The sequence below is a fragment of the Schistocerca cancellata genome, chromosome 3, assembly GCF_023864275.1.
Source record: "Schistocerca cancellata isolate TAMUIC-IGC-003103 chromosome 3, iqSchCanc2.1, whole genome shotgun sequence".
Lineage (NCBI taxonomy): Eukaryota > Metazoa > Arthropoda > Insecta > Orthoptera > Acrididae > Schistocerca > Schistocerca cancellata.
The window spans coordinates 705,821,131-705,835,996 of record NC_064628.1 but is presented as its reverse complement, the minus strand read 5'-3'; the positions used below and the strand labels follow the sequence as shown (position 1 = coordinate 705,835,996).

Sequence of the window (14,866 nt, the reverse complement as noted above, 5' to 3'; positions counted from 1 at the left end):
GTCTCTCCTGGATACTACTGTCATTATTTCTTAGGTTTGAACGGTACAGTAAGTTTTCGAGGAACCTATACATGACAAGACCTAAGCAGCGTCGACTCCGTGGCGCAACGGTAGCGCGTCTGACTCCAGATCAGAAGGTTGCGTGTTCAAATCACGTCGGGGTCACAATGAAATTTTCGTTTACGAAAGCCATAGGCGAGTATGTCAGTTTAATCAGATACCAAACGATTACAAAGAACGGACGAACAGAACTTGCTTGAAAAAAGCTACTAGTGCAATTTTCGCATTCTGACATTAAGGTGAAGGCGCCGACTCGCACTTTCTCCAGGCGCGAGGTGTCTAGTATTTTTGATATTTATATCGTTTAACGCTAATATATAACTGAGAGATAATGATTACACGATATTTTGCTCGATTAGACGTCTTTAGCCAGGCAGAGTGTAATATTTTTCGTTAAGTTATGGGAATAGGAAGATCGTGAAAGGGGGTATAGCTCAGTCGTAGAGCATTCGACTGCAGATCGAGAGGTCCCCGGTTCAATCCCGGGTGCCCCCTTCATTTTTCAGTATCTCGAAAAAACAAAAGACGATTGTCGCGGTGAGTTGCAAATACATGTTTGAGATGCACTCCGCACGCCATACCGAAGGCTTTGGAGCAACATTTCAATGGGAGGATCGCAGCCAAGGGTCTTGCAGGTCATCGTCCTGCCGCCATGAGGTCGAACTGTACGAAATCCACTTGCTTGGGGGAAGAATCTTGTACACTGAATTTTATAGAATATGGTGATAGGCAAAAGTTTTCATGTACTGCTGCACGGAGAAACAAAAATTGGAGGAGCTGGGATTTGAACCCAGGACTTTCTGCATGCGAAGCAGACACTCTACCACTGAGTTACACCCCCGCCAGAGCAAGTACATCTGGGACGAGTCTCTCCTGGATACTACTGTCATTATTTCTTAGGTTTGAACGGTACAGTAAGTTTTCGAGGAACCTATTCATGACAAGACCTAAGCAGCGTCGACTCCGTGGCGCAACGGTAGCGCGTCTGACTCCAGATCAGAAGGTTGCGTGTTCAAATCACGTCGGGGTCACAATGAAATTTTCGTTTACGAAAGCCATAGGCGAGTATGTCAGTTTAATCAGATACCAAACGATTACAGAGAACGGACGAACAGAACTTGCTTGAAAAAAGCTACTAGTGCAATTTTCGCATTCTGACATTAAGGTGAAGGCGCCGACTCGCACTTTCTCCAGGCGCGAGGTGTCTAGTATTTTTGATATTTATATCGTTTAACGCTAATATATAACTGAGAGATAATGATTACACGATATTTTGCTCGATTAGACGTCTTTAGCCAGGCAGAGTGCAATATTTTTCGTTAAGTTATGGGAATAGGAAGATCGTGAAAGGGGGTATAGCTCAGTCGTAGAGCATTCGACTGCAGATCGAGAGGTCCCCGGTTCAATCCCGGGTGCCCCCTTCATTTTTCAGTATCTCGAAAAAACAAAAGACGATTGTCGCGGTGAGTTGCAAATACATGTTTGAGATGCACTCCGCACGCCATACCGAAGGCTTTGGAGCAACATTTCAATGGGAGGATCGCAGCCAAGGGTCTTGCAGGTCATCGTCCTGCCGCCATGAGGTCGAACTGTACGAAATCCACTTGCTTGGGGGAAGAATCTTGTACACTGAATTTTATAGAATATGGTGATAGGCAAAAGTTTTCATGTACTGCTGCACGGAGAAACAAAAATTGGAGGAGCTGGGATTTGAACCCAGGACTTTCTGCATGCGAAGCAGACACTCTACCACTGAGTTACACCCCCGCCAGAGCAAGTACATCTGGGACGAGTCTCTCCTGGATACTACTGTCATTATTTCTTAGGTTTGAACGGTACAGTAAGTTTTCGAGGAACCTATTCATGACAAGACCTAAGCAGCGTCGACTCCGTGGCGCAACGGTAGCGCGTCTGACTCCAGATCAGAAGGTTGCGTGTTCAAATCACGTCGGGGTCACAATGAAATTTTCGTTTACGAAAGCCATAGGCGAGTATGTCAGTTTAATCAGATACCAAACGATTACAGAGAACGGACGAACAGAACTTGCTTGAAAAAAGCTACTAGTGCAATTTTCGCATTCTGACATTAAGGTGAAGGCGCCGACTCGCACTTTCTCCAGGCGCGAGGTGTCTAGTATTTTTGATATTTATATCGTTTAACGCTAATATATAACTGAGAGATAATGATTACACGATATTTTGCTCGATTAGACGTCTTTAGCCAGGCAGAGTGTAATATTTTTCGTTAAGTTATGGGAATAGGAAGATCGTGAAAGGGGGTATAGCTCAGTCGTAGAGCATTCGACTGCAGATCGAGAGGTCCCCGGTTCAATCCCGGGTGCCCCCTTCATTTTTCAGTATTTCCAAAAAACAAAAGACGATTGTCGCGGTGAATTGCAAATACATGTTTGAGATGCACTCCGCACGCCATACCGAAGGCTTTGGAGCAACATTTCAATGGGAGGATCGCAGCCAAGGGTCTTGCAGGTCATCGTCCTGCCGCCATGAGGTCGAACTGTACGAAATCCACTTGCTTGGGGGAAGAATCTTGTACACTGAATTTTATAGAATATGGTGATAGGCAAAAGTTTTCATGTACTGCTGCACGGAGAAACAAAAATTGGAGGAGCTGGGATTTGAACCCAGGACTTTCTGCATGCGAAGCAGACACTCTACCACTGAGTTACACCCCCGCCAGAGCAAGTACATCTGGGACGAGTCTCTCCTGGATACTACTGTCATTATTTCTTAGGTTTGAACGGTACAGTAAGTTTTCGAGGAACCTATTCATGACAAGACCTAAGCAGCGTCGACTCCGTGGCGCAACGGTAGCGCGTCTGACTCCAGATCAGAAGGTTGCGTGTTCAAATCACGTCGGGGTCACAATGAAATTTTCGTTTACGAAAGCCATAGGCGAGTATGTCAGTTTAATCAGATACCAAACGATTACAAAGAACGGACGAACAGAACTTGCTTGAAAAAAGCTACTAGTGCAATTTTCGCATTCTGACATTAAGGTGAAGGCGCCGACTCGCACTTTCTCCAGGCGCGAGGTGTCTAGTATTTTTGATATTTATATCGTTTAACGCTAATATATAACTGAGAGATAATGATTACACGATATTTTGCTCGATTAGACGTCTTTAGCCAGGCAGAGTGTAATATTTTTCGTTAAGTTATGGGAATAGGAAGATCGTGAAAGGGGGTATAGCTCAGTCGTAGAGCATTCGACTGCAGATCGAGAGGTCCCCGGTTCAATCCCGGGTGCCCCCTTCATTTTTCAGTATCTCGAAAAAACAAAAGACGATTGTCGCGGTGAGTTGCAAATACATGTTTGAGATGCACTCCGCACGCCATACCGAAGGCTTTGGAGCAACATTTCAATGGGAGGATCGCAGCCAAGGGTCTTGCAGGTCATCGTCCTGCCGCCATGAGGTCGAACTGTACGAAATCCACTTGCTTGGGGGAAGAATCTTGTACACTGAATTTTATAGAATATGGTGATAGGCAAAAGTTTTCATGTACTGCTGCACGGAGAAACAAAAATTGGAGGAGCTGGGATTTGAACCCAGGACTTTCTGCATGCGAAGCAGACACTCTACCACTGAGTTACACCCCCGCCAGAGCAAGTACATCTGGGACGAGTCTCTCCTGGATACTACTGTCATTATTTCTTAGGTTTGAACGGTACAGTAAGTTTTCGAGGAACCTATTCATGACAAGACCTAAGCAGCGTCGACTCCGTGGCGCAACGGTAGCGCGTCTGACTCCAGATCAGAAGGTTGCGTGTTCAAATCACGTCGGGGTCACAATGAAATTTTCGTTTACGAAAGCCATAGGCGAGTATGTCAGTTTAATCAGATACCAAACGATTACAAAGAACGGACGAACAGAACTTGCTTGAAAAAAGCTACTAGTGCAATTTTCGCATTCTGACATTAAGGTGAAGGCGCCGACTCGCACTTTCTCCAGGCGCGAGGTGTCTAGTATTTTTGATATTTATATCGTTTAACGCTAATATATAACTGAGAGATAATGATTACACGATATTTTGCTCGATTAGACGTCTTTAGCCAGGCAGAGTGTAATATTTTTCGTTAAGTTATGGGAATAGGAAGATCGTGAAAGGGGGTATAGCTCAGTCGTAGAGCATTCGACTGCAGATCGAGAGGTCCCCGGTTCGATCCCGGGTGCCCCCTTCATTTTTCAGTATCTCGAAAAAACAAAAGACGATTGTCGCGGTGAGTTGCAAATACATGTTTGAGATGCACTCCGCACGCCATACCGAAGGCTTTGGAGCAACATTTCAATGGGAGGATCGCAGCCAAGGGTCTTGCAGGTCATCGTCCTGCCGCCATGAGGTCGAACTGTACGAAATCCACTTGCTTGGGGGAAGAATCTTGTACACTGAATTTTATAGAATATGGTGATAGGCAAAAGTTTTCATGTACTGCTGCACGGAGAAACAAAAATTGGAGGAGCTGGGATTTGAACCCAGGACTTTCTGCATGCGAAGCAGACACTCTACCACCGAGTTACACCCCCGCCAGAGCAAGTACATCTGGGACGAGTCTCTCCTGGATACTACTGTCATTATTTCTTAGGTTTGAACGGTACAGTAAGTTTTCGAGGAACCTATTCATGACAAGACCTAAGCAGCGTCGACTCCGTGGCGCAACGGTAGCGCGTCTGACTCCAGATCAGAAGGTTGCGTGTTCAAATCACGTCGGGGTCACAATGAAATTTTCGTTTACGAAAGCCATAGGCGAGTATGTCAGTTTAATCAGATACCAAACGATTACAGAGAACGGACGAACAGAACTTGCTTGAAAAAAGCTACTAGTGCAATTTTCGCACTTTCTCCAGGCGCGAGGTGTCTAGTATTTTTGATATTTATATCGTTTAACGCTAATATATAACTGAGAGATAATGATTACACGATATTTTGCTCGATTAGACGTCTTTAGCCAGGCAGAGTGTAATATTTTTCGTTAAGTTATGGGAATAGGAAGATCGTGAAAGGGGGTATAGCTCAGTCGTAGAGCATTCGACTGCAGATCGAGAGGTCCCCGGTTCAATCCCGGGTGCCCCCTTCATTTTTCAGTATCTCGAAAAAACAAAAGACGATTGTCGCGGTGAGTTGCAAATACATGTTTGAGATGCACTCCGCACGCCATACCGAAGGCTTTGGAGCAACATTTCAATGGGAGGATCGCAGCCAAGGGTCTTGCAGGTCATCGTCCTGCCGCCATGAGGTCGAACTGTACGAAATCCACTTGCTTGGGGGAAGAATCTTGTACACTGAATTTTATAGAATATGGTGATAGGCAAAAGTTTTCATGTACTGCTGCACGGAGAAACAAAAATTGGAGGAGCTGGGATTTGAACCCAGGACTTTCTGCATGCGAAGCACACACTCTACCACTGAGTTACACCCCCGCCAGAGCAAGTACATCTGGGACGAGTCTCTCCTGGATACTACTGTCATTATTTCTTAGGTTTGAACGGTACAGTAAGTTTTCGAGGAACCTATTCATGACAAGACCTAAGCAGCGTCGACTCCGTGGCGCAACGGTAGCGCGTCTGACTCCAGATCAGAAGGTTGCGTGTTCAAATCACGTCGGGGTCACAATGAAATTTTCGTTTACGAAAGCCATAGGCGAGTATGTCAGTTTAATCAGATACCAAACGATTACAGAGAACGGACGAACAGAACTTGCTTGAAAAAAGCTACTAGTGCAATTTTCGCATTCTGACATTAAGGTGAAGGCGCCGACTCGCACTTTCTCCAGGCGCGAGGTGTCTAGTATTTTTGATATTTATATCGTTTAACGCTAATATATAACTGAGAGATAATGATTACACGATATTTTGCTCGATTAGACGTCTTTAGCCAGGCAGAGTGTAATATTTTTCGTTAAGTTATGGGAATAGGAAGATCGTGAAAGGGGGTATAGCTCAGTCGTAGAGCATTCGACTGCAGATCGAGAGGTCCCCGGTTCAATCCCGGGTGCCCCCTTCATTTTTCAGTATTTCGAAAAAACAAAAGACGATTGTCGCGGTGAATTGCAAATACATGTTTGAGATGCACTCCGCACGCCATACCGAAGGCTTTGGAGCAACATTTCAATGGGAGGATCGCAGCCAAGGGTCTTGCAGGTCATCGTCCTGCCGCCATGAGGTCGAACTGTACGAAATCCACTTGCTTGGGGGAAGAATCTTGTACACTGAATTTTATAGAATATGGTGATAGGCAAAAGTTTTCATGTACTGCTGCACGGAGAAACAAAAATTGGAGGAGCTGGGATTTGAACCCAGGACTTTCTGCATGCGAAGCAGACACTCTACCACTGAGTTACACCCCCGCCAGAGCAAGTACATCTGGGACGAGTCTCTCCTGGATACTACTGTCATTATTTCTTAGGTTTGAACGGTACAGTAAGTTTTCGAGGAACCTATTCATGACAAGACCTAAGCAGCGTCGACTCCGTGGCGCAACGGTAGCGCGTCTGACTCTAGATCAGAAGGTTGCGTGTTCAAATCACGTCGGGGTCACAATGAAATTTCCGTTTACGAAAGCCATAGGCGAGTATGTCAGTTTAATCAGATACCAAACGATTACAGAGAACGGACGAACAGAACTTGCTTGAAAAAAGCTACTAGTGCAATTTTCGCATTCTGACATTAAGGTGAAGGCGCCGACTCGCACTTTCTCCAGGCGCGAGGTGTCTAGTATTTTTGATATTTATATCGTTTAACGCTAATATATAACTGAGAGATAATGATTACACGATATTTTGCTCGATTAGACGTCTTTAGCCAGGCAGAGTGTAATATTTTTCGTTAAGTTATGGGAATAGGAAGATCGTGAAAGGGGGTATAGCTCAGTCGTAGAGCATTCGACTGCAGATCGAGAGGTCCCCGGTTCAATCCCGGGTGCCCCCTTCATTTTTCAGTATTTCGAAAAAACAAAAGACGATTGTCGCGGTGAATTGCAAATACATGTTTGAGATGCACTCCGCACGCCATACCGAAGGCTTTGGAGCAACATTTCAATGGGAGGATCGCAGCCAAGGGTCTTGCAGGTCATCGTCCTGCCGCCATGAGGTCGAACTGTACGAAATCCACTTGCTTGGGGGAAGAATCTTGTACACTGAATTTTATAGAATATGGTGATAGGCAAAAGTTTTCATGTACTGCAGCACGGAGAAACAAAAATTGGAGGAGCTGGGATTTGAACCCAGGACTTTCTGCATGCGAAGCAGACACTCTACCACTGAGTTACACCCCCGCCAGAGCAAGTACATCTGGGACGAGTCTCTCCTGGATACTACTGTCATTATTTCTTAGGTTTGAACGGTACAGTAAGTTTTCGAGGAACCTATTCATGACAAGACCTAAGCAGCGTCGACTCCGTGGCGCAACGGTAGCGCATCTGACTCTAGATCAGAAGGTTGCGTGTTCAAATCACGTCGGGGTCACAATGAAATTTTCGTTTACGAAAGCCATAGGCGAGTATGTCAGTTTAATCAGATACCAAACGATTACAGAGAACGGACGAACAGAACTTGCTTGAAAAAAGCTACTAGTGCAATTTTCGCATTCTGACATTAAGGTGAAGGCGCCGACTCGCACTTTCTCCAGGCGCGAGGTGTCTAGTATTTTTGATATTTATATCGTTTAACGCTAATATATAACTGAGAGATAATGATTACACGATATTTTGCTCGATTAGACGTCTTTAGCCAGGCAGAGTGTAATATTTTTCGTTAAGTTATGGGAATAGGAAGATCGTGAAAGGGGGTATAGCTCAGTCGTAGAGCATTCGACTGCAGATCGAGAGGTCCCCGGTTCAATCCCGGGTGCCCCCTTCATTTTTCAGTATCTCGAAAAAACAAAAGACGATTGTCGCGGTGAGTTGCAAATACATGTTTGAGATGCACTCCGCACGCCATACCGAAGGCTTTGGAGCAACATTTCAATGGGAGGATCGCAGCCAAGGGTCTTGCAGGTCATCGTCCTGCCGCCATGAGGTCGAACTGTACGAAATCCACTTGCTTGGGGGAAGAATCTTGTACACTGAATTTTATAGAATATGGTGATAGGCAAAAGTTTTCATGTACTGCTGCACGGAGAAACAAAAATTGGAGGAGCTGGGATTTGAACCCAGGACTTTCTGCATGCGAAGCAGACACTCTACCACTGAGTTACACCCCCGCCAGAGCAAGTACATCTGGGACGAGTCTCTCCTGGATACTACTGTCATTATTTCTTAGGTTTGAACGGTACAGTAAGTTTTCGAGGAACCTATTCATGACAAGACCTAAGCAGCGTCGACTCCGTGGCGCAACGGTAGCGCGTCTGACTCCAGATCAGAAGGTTGCGTGTTCAAATCACGTCGGGGTCACAATGAAATTTTCGTTTACGAAAGCCATAGGCGAGTATGTCAGTTTAATCAGATACCAAACGATTACAGAGAACGGACGAACAGAACTTGCTTGAAAAAAGCTACTAGTGCAATTTTCGCATTCTGACATTAAGGTGAAGGCGCCGACTCGCACTTTCTCCAGGCGCGAGGTGTCTAGTATTTTTGATATTTATATCGTTTAACGCTAATATATAACTGAGAGATAATGATTACACGATATTTTGCTCGATTAGACGTCTTTAGCCAGGCAGAGTGTAATATTTTTCGTTAAGTTATGGGAATAGGAAGATCGTGAAAGGGGGTATAGCTCAGTCGTAGAGCATTCGACTGCAGATCGAGAGGTCCCCGGTTCAATCCCGGGTGCCCCCTTAATTTTTCAGTATCTCGAAAAAACAAAAGACGATTGTCGCGGTGAGTTGCAAATACATGTTTGAGATGCACTCCGCACGCCATACCGAAGGCTTTGGAGCAACATTTCAATGGGAGGATCGCAGCCAAGGGTCTTGCAGGTCATCGTCCTGCCGCCATGAGGTCGAACTGTACGAAATCCACTTGCTTGGGGGAAGAATCTTGTACACTGAATTTTATAGAATATGGTGATAGGCAAAAGTTTTCATGTACTGCTGCACGGAGAAACAAAAATTGGAGGAGCTGGGATTTGAACCCAGGACTTTCTGCATGCGAAGCAGACACTCTACCACTGAGTTACACCCCCGCCAGAGCAAGTACATCTGGGACGAGTCTCTCCTGGATACTACTGTCATTATTTCTTAGGTTTGAACGGTACAGTAAGTTTTCGAGGAACCTATTCATGACAAGACCTAAGCAGCGTCGACTCCGTGGCGCAACGGTAGCGCGTCTGACTTCAGATCAGAAGGTTGCGTGTTCAAATCACGTCGGGGTCACAATGAAATTTTCGTTTACGAAAGCCATAGGCGAGTATGTCAGTTTAATCAGATACCAAACGATTACAAAGAACGGACGAACAGAACTTGCTTGAAAAAAGCTACTAGTGCAATTTTCGCATTCTGACATTAAGGTGAAGGCGCCGACTCGCACTTTCTCCAGGCGCGAGGTGTCTAGTATTTTTGATATTTATATCGTTTAACGCTAATATATAACTGAGAGATAATGATTACACGATATTTTGCTCGATTAGACGTCTTTAGCCAGGCAGAGTGTAATATTTTTCGTTAAGTTATGGGAAGAGGAAGATCGTGAAAGGGGGTATAGCTCAGTCGTAGAGCATTCGACTGCAGATCGAGATGTCCCCGGTTCAATCCCGGGTGCCCCCTTAATTTTTCAGTATCTCGAAAAAACAAAAGACGATTGTCGCGGTGAGTTGCAAATACATGTTTGAGATGCACTCCGCACGCCATACCGAAGGCTTTGGAGCAACATTTCAATGGGAGGATCGCAGCCAAGGGTCTTGCAGGTCATCGTCCTGCCGCCATGAGGTCGAACTGTACGAAATCCACTTGCTTGGGGGAAGAATCTTGTACACTGAATTTTATAGAATATGGTGATAGGCAAAAGTTTTCATGTACTGCTGCACGGAGAAACAAAAATTGGAGGAGCTGGGATTTGAACCCAGGACTTTCTGCATGCGAAGCAGACACTCTACCACTGAGTTACACCCCCGCCAGAGCAAGTACATCTGGGACGAGTCTCTCCTGGATACTACTGTCATTATTTCTTAGGTTTGAACGGTACAGTAAGTTTTCGAGGAACCTATTCATGACAAGACCTAAGCAGCGTCGACTCCGTGGCGCAACGGTAGCGCGTCTGACTCCAGATCAGAAGGTTGCGTGTTCAAATCACGTCGGGGTCACAATGAAATTTTCGTTTACGAAAGCCATAGGCGAGTATGTCAGTTTAATCAGATACCAAACGATTACAAAGAACGGACGAACAGAACTTGCTTGAAAAAAGCTACTAGTGCAATTTTCGCATTCTGACATTAAGGTGAAGGCGCCGACTCGCACTTTCTCCGGGCGCGAGGTGTCTAGTATTTTTGATATTTATATCGTTTAACGCTAATATATAACTGAGAGATAATGATTACACGATATTTTGCTCGATTAGACGTCTTTAGCCAGGCAGAGTGTAATATTTTTCGTTAAGTTATGGGAATAGGAAGATCGTGAAAGGGGGTATAGCTCAGTCGTAGAGCATTCGACTGCAGATCGAGAGGTCCCCGGTTCAATCCCGGGTGCCCCCTTCATTTTTCAGTATCTCGAAAAAACAAAAGACGATTGTCGCGGTGAGTTGCAAATACATGTTTGAGATGCACTCCGCACGCCATACCGAAGGCTTTGGAGCAACATTTCAATGGGAGGATCGCAGCCAAGGGTCTTGCAGGTCATCGTCCTGCCGCCATGAGGTCGAACTGTACGAAATCCACTTGCTTGGGGGAAGAATCTTGTACACTGAATTTTATAGAATATGGTGATAGGCAAAAGTTTTCATGTACTGCTGCACGGAGAAACAAAAATTGGAGGAGCTGGGATTTGAACCCAGGACTTTCTGCATGCGAAGCAGACACTCTACCACCGAGTTACACCCCCGCCAGAGCAAGTACATCTGGGACGAGTCTCTCCTGGATACTACTGTCATTATTTCTTAGGTTTGAACGGTACAGTAAGTTTTCGAGGAACCTATTCATGACAAGACCTAAGCAGCGTCGACTCCGTGGCGCAACGGTAGCGCGTCTGACTCCAGATCAGAAGGTTGCGTGTTCAAATCACGTCGGGGTCACAATGAAATTTTCGTTTACGAAAGCCATAGGCGAGTATGTCAGTTTAATCAGATACCAAACGATTACAGAGAACGGACGAACAGAACTTGCTTGAAAAAAGCTACTAGTGCAGTTTTCTCATTCTGACATTAAGGTGAAGGCGCCGACTCGCACTTTCTCCAGGCGCGAGGTGTCTAGTATTTTTGATATTTATATCGTTTAACGCTAATATATAACTGAGAGATAATGATTACACGATATTTTGCTCGATTAGACGTCTTTAGCCAGGCAGAGTGTAATATTTTTCGTTAAGTTATGGGAATAGGAAGATCGTGAAAGGGGGTATAGCTCAGTCGTAGAGCATTCGACTGCAGATCGAGAGGTCCCCGGTTCAATCCCGGGTGCCCCCTTCATTTTTCAGTATCTCGAAAAAACAAAAGACGATTGTCGCGGTGAGTTGCAAATACATGTTTGAGATGCACTCCGCACGCCATACCGTAGGCTTTGGAGCAACATTTCAATGGGAGGATCGCAGCCAAGGGTCTTGCAGGTCATCGTCCTGCCGCCATGAGGTCGAACTGTACGAAATCCACTTGCTTGGGGGAAGAATCTTGTACACTGAATTTTATAGAATATGGTGATAGGCAAAAGTTTTCATGTACTGCTGCACGGAGAAACAAAAATTGGAGGAGCTGGGATTTGAACCCAGGACTTTCTGCATGCGAAGCAGACACTCTACCACTGAGTTACACCCCCGCCAGAGCAAGTACATCTGGGACGAGTCTCTCCTGGATACTACTGTCATTATTTCTTAGGTTTGAACGGTACAGTAAGTTTTCGAGGAACCTATTCATGACAAGACCTAAGCAGCGTCGACTCCGTGGCGCAACGGTAGCGCGTCTGACTCCAGATCAGAAGGTTGCGTGTTCAAATCACGTCGGGGTCACAATGAAATTTTCGTTTACGAAAGCCATAGGCGAGTATGTCAGTTTAATCAGATACCAAACGATTACAGAGAACGGACGAACAGAACTTGCTTGAAAAAAGCTACTAGTGCAATTTTCGCATTCTGACATTAAGGTGAAGGCGCCGACTCGCACTTTCTCCAGGCGCGAGGTGTCTAGTATTTTTGATATTTATATCGTTTAACGCTAATATATAACTGAGAGATAATGATTACACGATATTTCGCTCGATTAGACGTCTTTAGCCAGGCAGAGTGTAATATTTTTCGTTAAGTTATGGGAATAGGAAGATCGTGAAAGGGGGTATAGCTCAGTCGTAGAGCATTCGACTGCAGATCGAGAGGTCCCCGGTTCAATCCCGGGTGCCCCCTTCATATTTCAGTATTTCGAAAAAACAAAAGACGATTGTCGCGGTGAATTGCAAATACATGTTTGAGATGCACTCCGCACGCCATACCGAAGGCTTTGGAGCAACATTTCAATGCGAGGATCGCAGCCAAGGGTCTTGCAGGTCATCGTCCTGCCGCCATGAGGTCGAACTGTACGAAATCAACTTGCTTGGGGGAAGAATCTTGTACACTGAATTTTATAGATTATGGTGATAGGCAAAAGTTTTCATGTACTGCTGCACGGAGAAACAAAAATTGGAGGAGCTGGGATTTGAACCCAGGACTTTCTGCATGCGAAGCAGACACTCTACCACTGAGTTACACCCCCGCCAGAGCAAGTACATCTGGGACGAGTCTCTCCTGGATACTACTGTCATTATTTCTTAGGTTTGAACGGTACAGTAAGTTTTCGAGGAACCTATTCATGACAAGACCTAAGCAGCGTCGACTCCGTGGCGCAACGGTAGCGCGTCTGACTCCAGATCAGAAGGTTGCGTGTTCAAATCACGTCGGGGTCACAATGAAATTTTCGTTTACGAAAGCCATAGGCGAGTATGTCAGTTTAATCAGATACCAAACGATTACAGAGAACGGACGAACAGAACTTGCTTGAAAAAAGCTACTAGTGCAATTTTCGCATTCTGACATTAAGGTGAAGGCGCCGACTCGCACTTTCTCCAGGCGCGAGGTGTCTAGTATTTTTGATATTTATATCGTTTAACGCTAATATATAACTGAGAGATAATGATTACACGATATTTTGCTCGATTAGACGTCTTTAGCCAGGCAGAGTGTAATATTTTTCGTTAAGTTATGGGAATAGGAAGATCGTGAAAGGGGGTATAGCTCAGTCGTAGAGCATTCCACTGCAGATCGAGAGGTCCCCGGTTCAATCCCGGGTGCCCCCTTCATTTTTCAGTATCTCGAAAAAACAAAAGACGATTGTCGCGGTGAGTTGCAAATACATGTTTGAGATGCACTCCGCACGCCATACCGAAGGCTTTGGAGCAACATTTCAATGGGAGGATCGCAGCCAAGGGTCTTGCAGGTCATCGTCCTGCCGCCATGAGGTCGAACTGTACGAAATCCACTTGCTTGGGGGAAGAATCTTGTACACTGAATTTTATAGAATATGGTGATAGGCAAAAGTTTTCATGTACTGCTGCACGGAGAAACAAAAATTGGAGGAGCTGGGATTTGAACCCAGGACTTTCTGCATGCGAAGCAGACACTCTACCACTGAGTTACACCCCCGCCAGAGCAAGTACATCTGGGACGAGTCTCTCCTGGATACTACTGTCATTATTTCTTAGGTTTGAACGGTACAGTAAGTTTTCGAGGAACCTATTCATGACAAGACCTAAGCAGCGTCGACGCCGTGGCGCAACGGTAGCGCGTCTGACTCCAGATCAGAAGGTTGCGTGTTCAAATCACGTCGGGGTCACAATGAAATTTTCGTTTACGAAAGCCATAGGCGAGTATGTCAGTTTAATCAGATACCAAACGATTACAAAGAACGGACGAACAGAACTTGCTTGAAAAAAGCTACTAGTGCAATTTTCGCATTCTGACATTAAGGTGAAGGCGCCGACTCGCACTTTCTCCAGGCGCGAGGTGTCTAGTATTTTTGATATTTATATCGTTTAACGCTAATATATAACTGAGAGATAATGATTACACGATATTTTGCTCGATTAGACGTCTTTAGCCAGGCAGAGTGTAATATTTTTCGTTAAGTTATGGGAATAGGAAGATCGTGAAAGGGGGTATAGCTCAGTCGTAGAGCATTCGACTGCAGATCGAGAGGTCCCCGGTTCAATCCCGGGTGCCCCCTTCATTTTTCAGTATCTCGAAAAAACAAAAGACGATTGTCGCGGTGAGTTGCAAATACAGGTTTGAGATGCACTCCGCACGCCATACCGAAGGCTTTGTAGCAACATTTCAATGGGAGGATCGCAGCCAAGGGTCTTGCAGGTCATCGTCCTGCCGCCATGAGGTCGAACTGTACGAAATCCACTTGCTTGGGGGAAGAATCTTGTACACTGAATTTTATAGAATATGGTGATAGGCAAAAGTTTTCATGTACTGCTGCACGGAGAAACAAAAATTGGAGGAGCTGGGATTTGAACCCAGGACTTTCTGCATGCGAAGCAGACACTCTACCACCGAGTTACACCCCCGCCAGAGCAAGTACATCTGGGACGAGTCTCTCCTGGATACTACTGTCATTATTTCTTAGGTTTGAACGGTACAGTAAGTTTTCGAGGAACCTATTCATGACAATACC

The 14,866-nt window shown here is 45.3% G+C and overlaps 45 non-coding genes across 45 annotated transcripts; 29 read left to right on the top strand and 16 right to left on the bottom strand.

Moving 5' to 3' along the window:
• Positions 1 to 93: 93 nt before the first annotated feature.
• Trnaw-cca (transfer RNA tryptophan (anticodon CCA)) lies at positions 94 to 165 on the top strand. The gene has a single exon. It is a non-coding gene; the product is annotated as a tRNA-Trp (tRNA).
• A 318-nt stretch (positions 166 to 483) lies between these two features.
• Trnac-gca (transfer RNA cysteine (anticodon GCA)) lies at positions 484 to 555 on the top strand. Its single transcript has one exon. It is a non-coding gene; the product is annotated as a tRNA-Cys (tRNA).
• A 274-nt stretch (positions 556 to 829) lies between these two features.
• Trnaa-cgc (transfer RNA alanine (anticodon CGC)) lies at positions 830 to 901 on the bottom strand. Its single transcript has one exon. It is a non-coding gene; the product is annotated as a tRNA-Ala (tRNA).
• A 118-nt stretch (positions 902 to 1,019) lies between these two features.
• Positions 1,020 to 1,091, top strand: Trnaw-cca (transfer RNA tryptophan (anticodon CCA)). Its single transcript has one exon. It is a non-coding gene; the product is annotated as a tRNA-Trp (tRNA).
• Positions 1,092 to 1,409: 318 nt separating this feature from the next.
• On the top strand, positions 1,410 to 1,481 carry Trnac-gca (transfer RNA cysteine (anticodon GCA)). The gene has a single exon. It is a non-coding gene; the product is annotated as a tRNA-Cys (tRNA).
• A 274-nt stretch (positions 1,482 to 1,755) lies between these two features.
• On the bottom strand, positions 1,756 to 1,827 carry Trnaa-cgc (transfer RNA alanine (anticodon CGC)). Its single transcript has one exon. It is a non-coding gene; the product is annotated as a tRNA-Ala (tRNA).
• A 118-nt stretch (positions 1,828 to 1,945) lies between these two features.
• Trnaw-cca (transfer RNA tryptophan (anticodon CCA)) lies at positions 1,946 to 2,017 on the top strand. Its single transcript has one exon. It is a non-coding gene; the product is annotated as a tRNA-Trp (tRNA).
• Positions 2,018 to 2,335: 318 nt separating this feature from the next.
• On the top strand, positions 2,336 to 2,407 carry Trnac-gca (transfer RNA cysteine (anticodon GCA)). Its single transcript has one exon. It is a non-coding gene; the product is annotated as a tRNA-Cys (tRNA).
• A 274-nt stretch (positions 2,408 to 2,681) lies between these two features.
• Trnaa-cgc (transfer RNA alanine (anticodon CGC)) lies at positions 2,682 to 2,753 on the bottom strand. The gene has a single exon. It is a non-coding gene; the product is annotated as a tRNA-Ala (tRNA).
• Positions 2,754 to 2,871: 118 nt separating this feature from the next.
• Positions 2,872 to 2,943, top strand: Trnaw-cca (transfer RNA tryptophan (anticodon CCA)). The gene has a single exon. It is a non-coding gene; the product is annotated as a tRNA-Trp (tRNA).
• Positions 2,944 to 3,261: 318 nt separating this feature from the next.
• On the top strand, positions 3,262 to 3,333 carry Trnac-gca (transfer RNA cysteine (anticodon GCA)). Its single transcript has one exon. It is a non-coding gene; the product is annotated as a tRNA-Cys (tRNA).
• Positions 3,334 to 3,607: 274 nt separating this feature from the next.
• On the bottom strand, positions 3,608 to 3,679 carry Trnaa-cgc (transfer RNA alanine (anticodon CGC)). Its single transcript has one exon. It is a non-coding gene; the product is annotated as a tRNA-Ala (tRNA).
• Positions 3,680 to 3,797: 118 nt separating this feature from the next.
• Trnaw-cca (transfer RNA tryptophan (anticodon CCA)) lies at positions 3,798 to 3,869 on the top strand. The gene has a single exon. It is a non-coding gene; the product is annotated as a tRNA-Trp (tRNA).
• A 318-nt stretch (positions 3,870 to 4,187) lies between these two features.
• Trnac-gca (transfer RNA cysteine (anticodon GCA)) lies at positions 4,188 to 4,259 on the top strand. The gene has a single exon. It is a non-coding gene; the product is annotated as a tRNA-Cys (tRNA).
• Positions 4,260 to 4,533: 274 nt separating this feature from the next.
• Trnaa-cgc (transfer RNA alanine (anticodon CGC)) lies at positions 4,534 to 4,605 on the bottom strand. The gene has a single exon. It is a non-coding gene; the product is annotated as a tRNA-Ala (tRNA).
• A 118-nt stretch (positions 4,606 to 4,723) lies between these two features.
• Trnaw-cca (transfer RNA tryptophan (anticodon CCA)) lies at positions 4,724 to 4,795 on the top strand. The gene has a single exon. It is a non-coding gene; the product is annotated as a tRNA-Trp (tRNA).
• Positions 4,796 to 5,081: 286 nt separating this feature from the next.
• Positions 5,082 to 5,153, top strand: Trnac-gca (transfer RNA cysteine (anticodon GCA)). Its single transcript has one exon. It is a non-coding gene; the product is annotated as a tRNA-Cys (tRNA).
• Positions 5,154 to 5,427: 274 nt separating this feature from the next.
• On the bottom strand, positions 5,428 to 5,499 carry Trnaa-cgc (transfer RNA alanine (anticodon CGC)). Its single transcript has one exon. It is a non-coding gene; the product is annotated as a tRNA-Ala (tRNA).
• A 118-nt stretch (positions 5,500 to 5,617) lies between these two features.
• Positions 5,618 to 5,689, top strand: Trnaw-cca (transfer RNA tryptophan (anticodon CCA)). Its single transcript has one exon. It is a non-coding gene; the product is annotated as a tRNA-Trp (tRNA).
• A 318-nt stretch (positions 5,690 to 6,007) lies between these two features.
• Trnac-gca (transfer RNA cysteine (anticodon GCA)) lies at positions 6,008 to 6,079 on the top strand. Its single transcript has one exon. It is a non-coding gene; the product is annotated as a tRNA-Cys (tRNA).
• A 274-nt stretch (positions 6,080 to 6,353) lies between these two features.
• On the bottom strand, positions 6,354 to 6,425 carry Trnaa-cgc (transfer RNA alanine (anticodon CGC)). The gene has a single exon. It is a non-coding gene; the product is annotated as a tRNA-Ala (tRNA).
• A 508-nt stretch (positions 6,426 to 6,933) lies between these two features.
• Positions 6,934 to 7,005, top strand: Trnac-gca (transfer RNA cysteine (anticodon GCA)). The gene has a single exon. It is a non-coding gene; the product is annotated as a tRNA-Cys (tRNA).
• A 274-nt stretch (positions 7,006 to 7,279) lies between these two features.
• Positions 7,280 to 7,351, bottom strand: Trnaa-cgc (transfer RNA alanine (anticodon CGC)). The gene has a single exon. It is a non-coding gene; the product is annotated as a tRNA-Ala (tRNA).
• Positions 7,352 to 7,859: 508 nt separating this feature from the next.
• On the top strand, positions 7,860 to 7,931 carry Trnac-gca (transfer RNA cysteine (anticodon GCA)). Its single transcript has one exon. It is a non-coding gene; the product is annotated as a tRNA-Cys (tRNA).
• A 274-nt stretch (positions 7,932 to 8,205) lies between these two features.
• Trnaa-cgc (transfer RNA alanine (anticodon CGC)) lies at positions 8,206 to 8,277 on the bottom strand. The gene has a single exon. It is a non-coding gene; the product is annotated as a tRNA-Ala (tRNA).
• Positions 8,278 to 8,395: 118 nt separating this feature from the next.
• Positions 8,396 to 8,467, top strand: Trnaw-cca (transfer RNA tryptophan (anticodon CCA)). The gene has a single exon. It is a non-coding gene; the product is annotated as a tRNA-Trp (tRNA).
• A 318-nt stretch (positions 8,468 to 8,785) lies between these two features.
• Trnac-gca (transfer RNA cysteine (anticodon GCA)) lies at positions 8,786 to 8,857 on the top strand. The gene has a single exon. It is a non-coding gene; the product is annotated as a tRNA-Cys (tRNA).
• A 274-nt stretch (positions 8,858 to 9,131) lies between these two features.
• On the bottom strand, positions 9,132 to 9,203 carry Trnaa-cgc (transfer RNA alanine (anticodon CGC)). The gene has a single exon. It is a non-coding gene; the product is annotated as a tRNA-Ala (tRNA).
• A 508-nt stretch (positions 9,204 to 9,711) lies between these two features.
• Positions 9,712 to 9,783, top strand: Trnac-gca (transfer RNA cysteine (anticodon GCA)). Its single transcript has one exon. It is a non-coding gene; the product is annotated as a tRNA-Cys (tRNA).
• A 274-nt stretch (positions 9,784 to 10,057) lies between these two features.
• Positions 10,058 to 10,129, bottom strand: Trnaa-cgc (transfer RNA alanine (anticodon CGC)). The gene has a single exon. It is a non-coding gene; the product is annotated as a tRNA-Ala (tRNA).
• Positions 10,130 to 10,247: 118 nt separating this feature from the next.
• On the top strand, positions 10,248 to 10,319 carry Trnaw-cca (transfer RNA tryptophan (anticodon CCA)). Its single transcript has one exon. It is a non-coding gene; the product is annotated as a tRNA-Trp (tRNA).
• Positions 10,320 to 10,637: 318 nt separating this feature from the next.
• On the top strand, positions 10,638 to 10,709 carry Trnac-gca (transfer RNA cysteine (anticodon GCA)). Its single transcript has one exon. It is a non-coding gene; the product is annotated as a tRNA-Cys (tRNA).
• Positions 10,710 to 10,983: 274 nt separating this feature from the next.
• On the bottom strand, positions 10,984 to 11,055 carry Trnaa-cgc (transfer RNA alanine (anticodon CGC)). The gene has a single exon. It is a non-coding gene; the product is annotated as a tRNA-Ala (tRNA).
• A 118-nt stretch (positions 11,056 to 11,173) lies between these two features.
• Positions 11,174 to 11,245, top strand: Trnaw-cca (transfer RNA tryptophan (anticodon CCA)). Its single transcript has one exon. It is a non-coding gene; the product is annotated as a tRNA-Trp (tRNA).
• A 318-nt stretch (positions 11,246 to 11,563) lies between these two features.
• On the top strand, positions 11,564 to 11,635 carry Trnac-gca (transfer RNA cysteine (anticodon GCA)). Its single transcript has one exon. It is a non-coding gene; the product is annotated as a tRNA-Cys (tRNA).
• Positions 11,636 to 11,909: 274 nt separating this feature from the next.
• Trnaa-cgc (transfer RNA alanine (anticodon CGC)) lies at positions 11,910 to 11,981 on the bottom strand. The gene has a single exon. It is a non-coding gene; the product is annotated as a tRNA-Ala (tRNA).
• Positions 11,982 to 12,099: 118 nt separating this feature from the next.
• On the top strand, positions 12,100 to 12,171 carry Trnaw-cca (transfer RNA tryptophan (anticodon CCA)). Its single transcript has one exon. It is a non-coding gene; the product is annotated as a tRNA-Trp (tRNA).
• A 318-nt stretch (positions 12,172 to 12,489) lies between these two features.
• Positions 12,490 to 12,561, top strand: Trnac-gca (transfer RNA cysteine (anticodon GCA)). The gene has a single exon. It is a non-coding gene; the product is annotated as a tRNA-Cys (tRNA).
• A 274-nt stretch (positions 12,562 to 12,835) lies between these two features.
• Positions 12,836 to 12,907, bottom strand: Trnaa-cgc (transfer RNA alanine (anticodon CGC)). The gene has a single exon. It is a non-coding gene; the product is annotated as a tRNA-Ala (tRNA).
• A 118-nt stretch (positions 12,908 to 13,025) lies between these two features.
• Positions 13,026 to 13,097, top strand: Trnaw-cca (transfer RNA tryptophan (anticodon CCA)). Its single transcript has one exon. It is a non-coding gene; the product is annotated as a tRNA-Trp (tRNA).
• A 318-nt stretch (positions 13,098 to 13,415) lies between these two features.
• Positions 13,416 to 13,487, top strand: Trnac-gca (transfer RNA cysteine (anticodon GCA)). Its single transcript has one exon. It is a non-coding gene; the product is annotated as a tRNA-Cys (tRNA).
• Positions 13,488 to 13,761: 274 nt separating this feature from the next.
• Trnaa-cgc (transfer RNA alanine (anticodon CGC)) lies at positions 13,762 to 13,833 on the bottom strand. The gene has a single exon. It is a non-coding gene; the product is annotated as a tRNA-Ala (tRNA).
• A 118-nt stretch (positions 13,834 to 13,951) lies between these two features.
• Positions 13,952 to 14,023, top strand: Trnaw-cca (transfer RNA tryptophan (anticodon CCA)). The gene has a single exon. It is a non-coding gene; the product is annotated as a tRNA-Trp (tRNA).
• Positions 14,024 to 14,341: 318 nt separating this feature from the next.
• On the top strand, positions 14,342 to 14,413 carry Trnac-gca (transfer RNA cysteine (anticodon GCA)). Its single transcript has one exon. It is a non-coding gene; the product is annotated as a tRNA-Cys (tRNA).
• Positions 14,414 to 14,687: 274 nt separating this feature from the next.
• Trnaa-cgc (transfer RNA alanine (anticodon CGC)) lies at positions 14,688 to 14,759 on the bottom strand. Its single transcript has one exon. It is a non-coding gene; the product is annotated as a tRNA-Ala (tRNA).
• Positions 14,760 to 14,866: the final 107 nt, after the last annotated feature.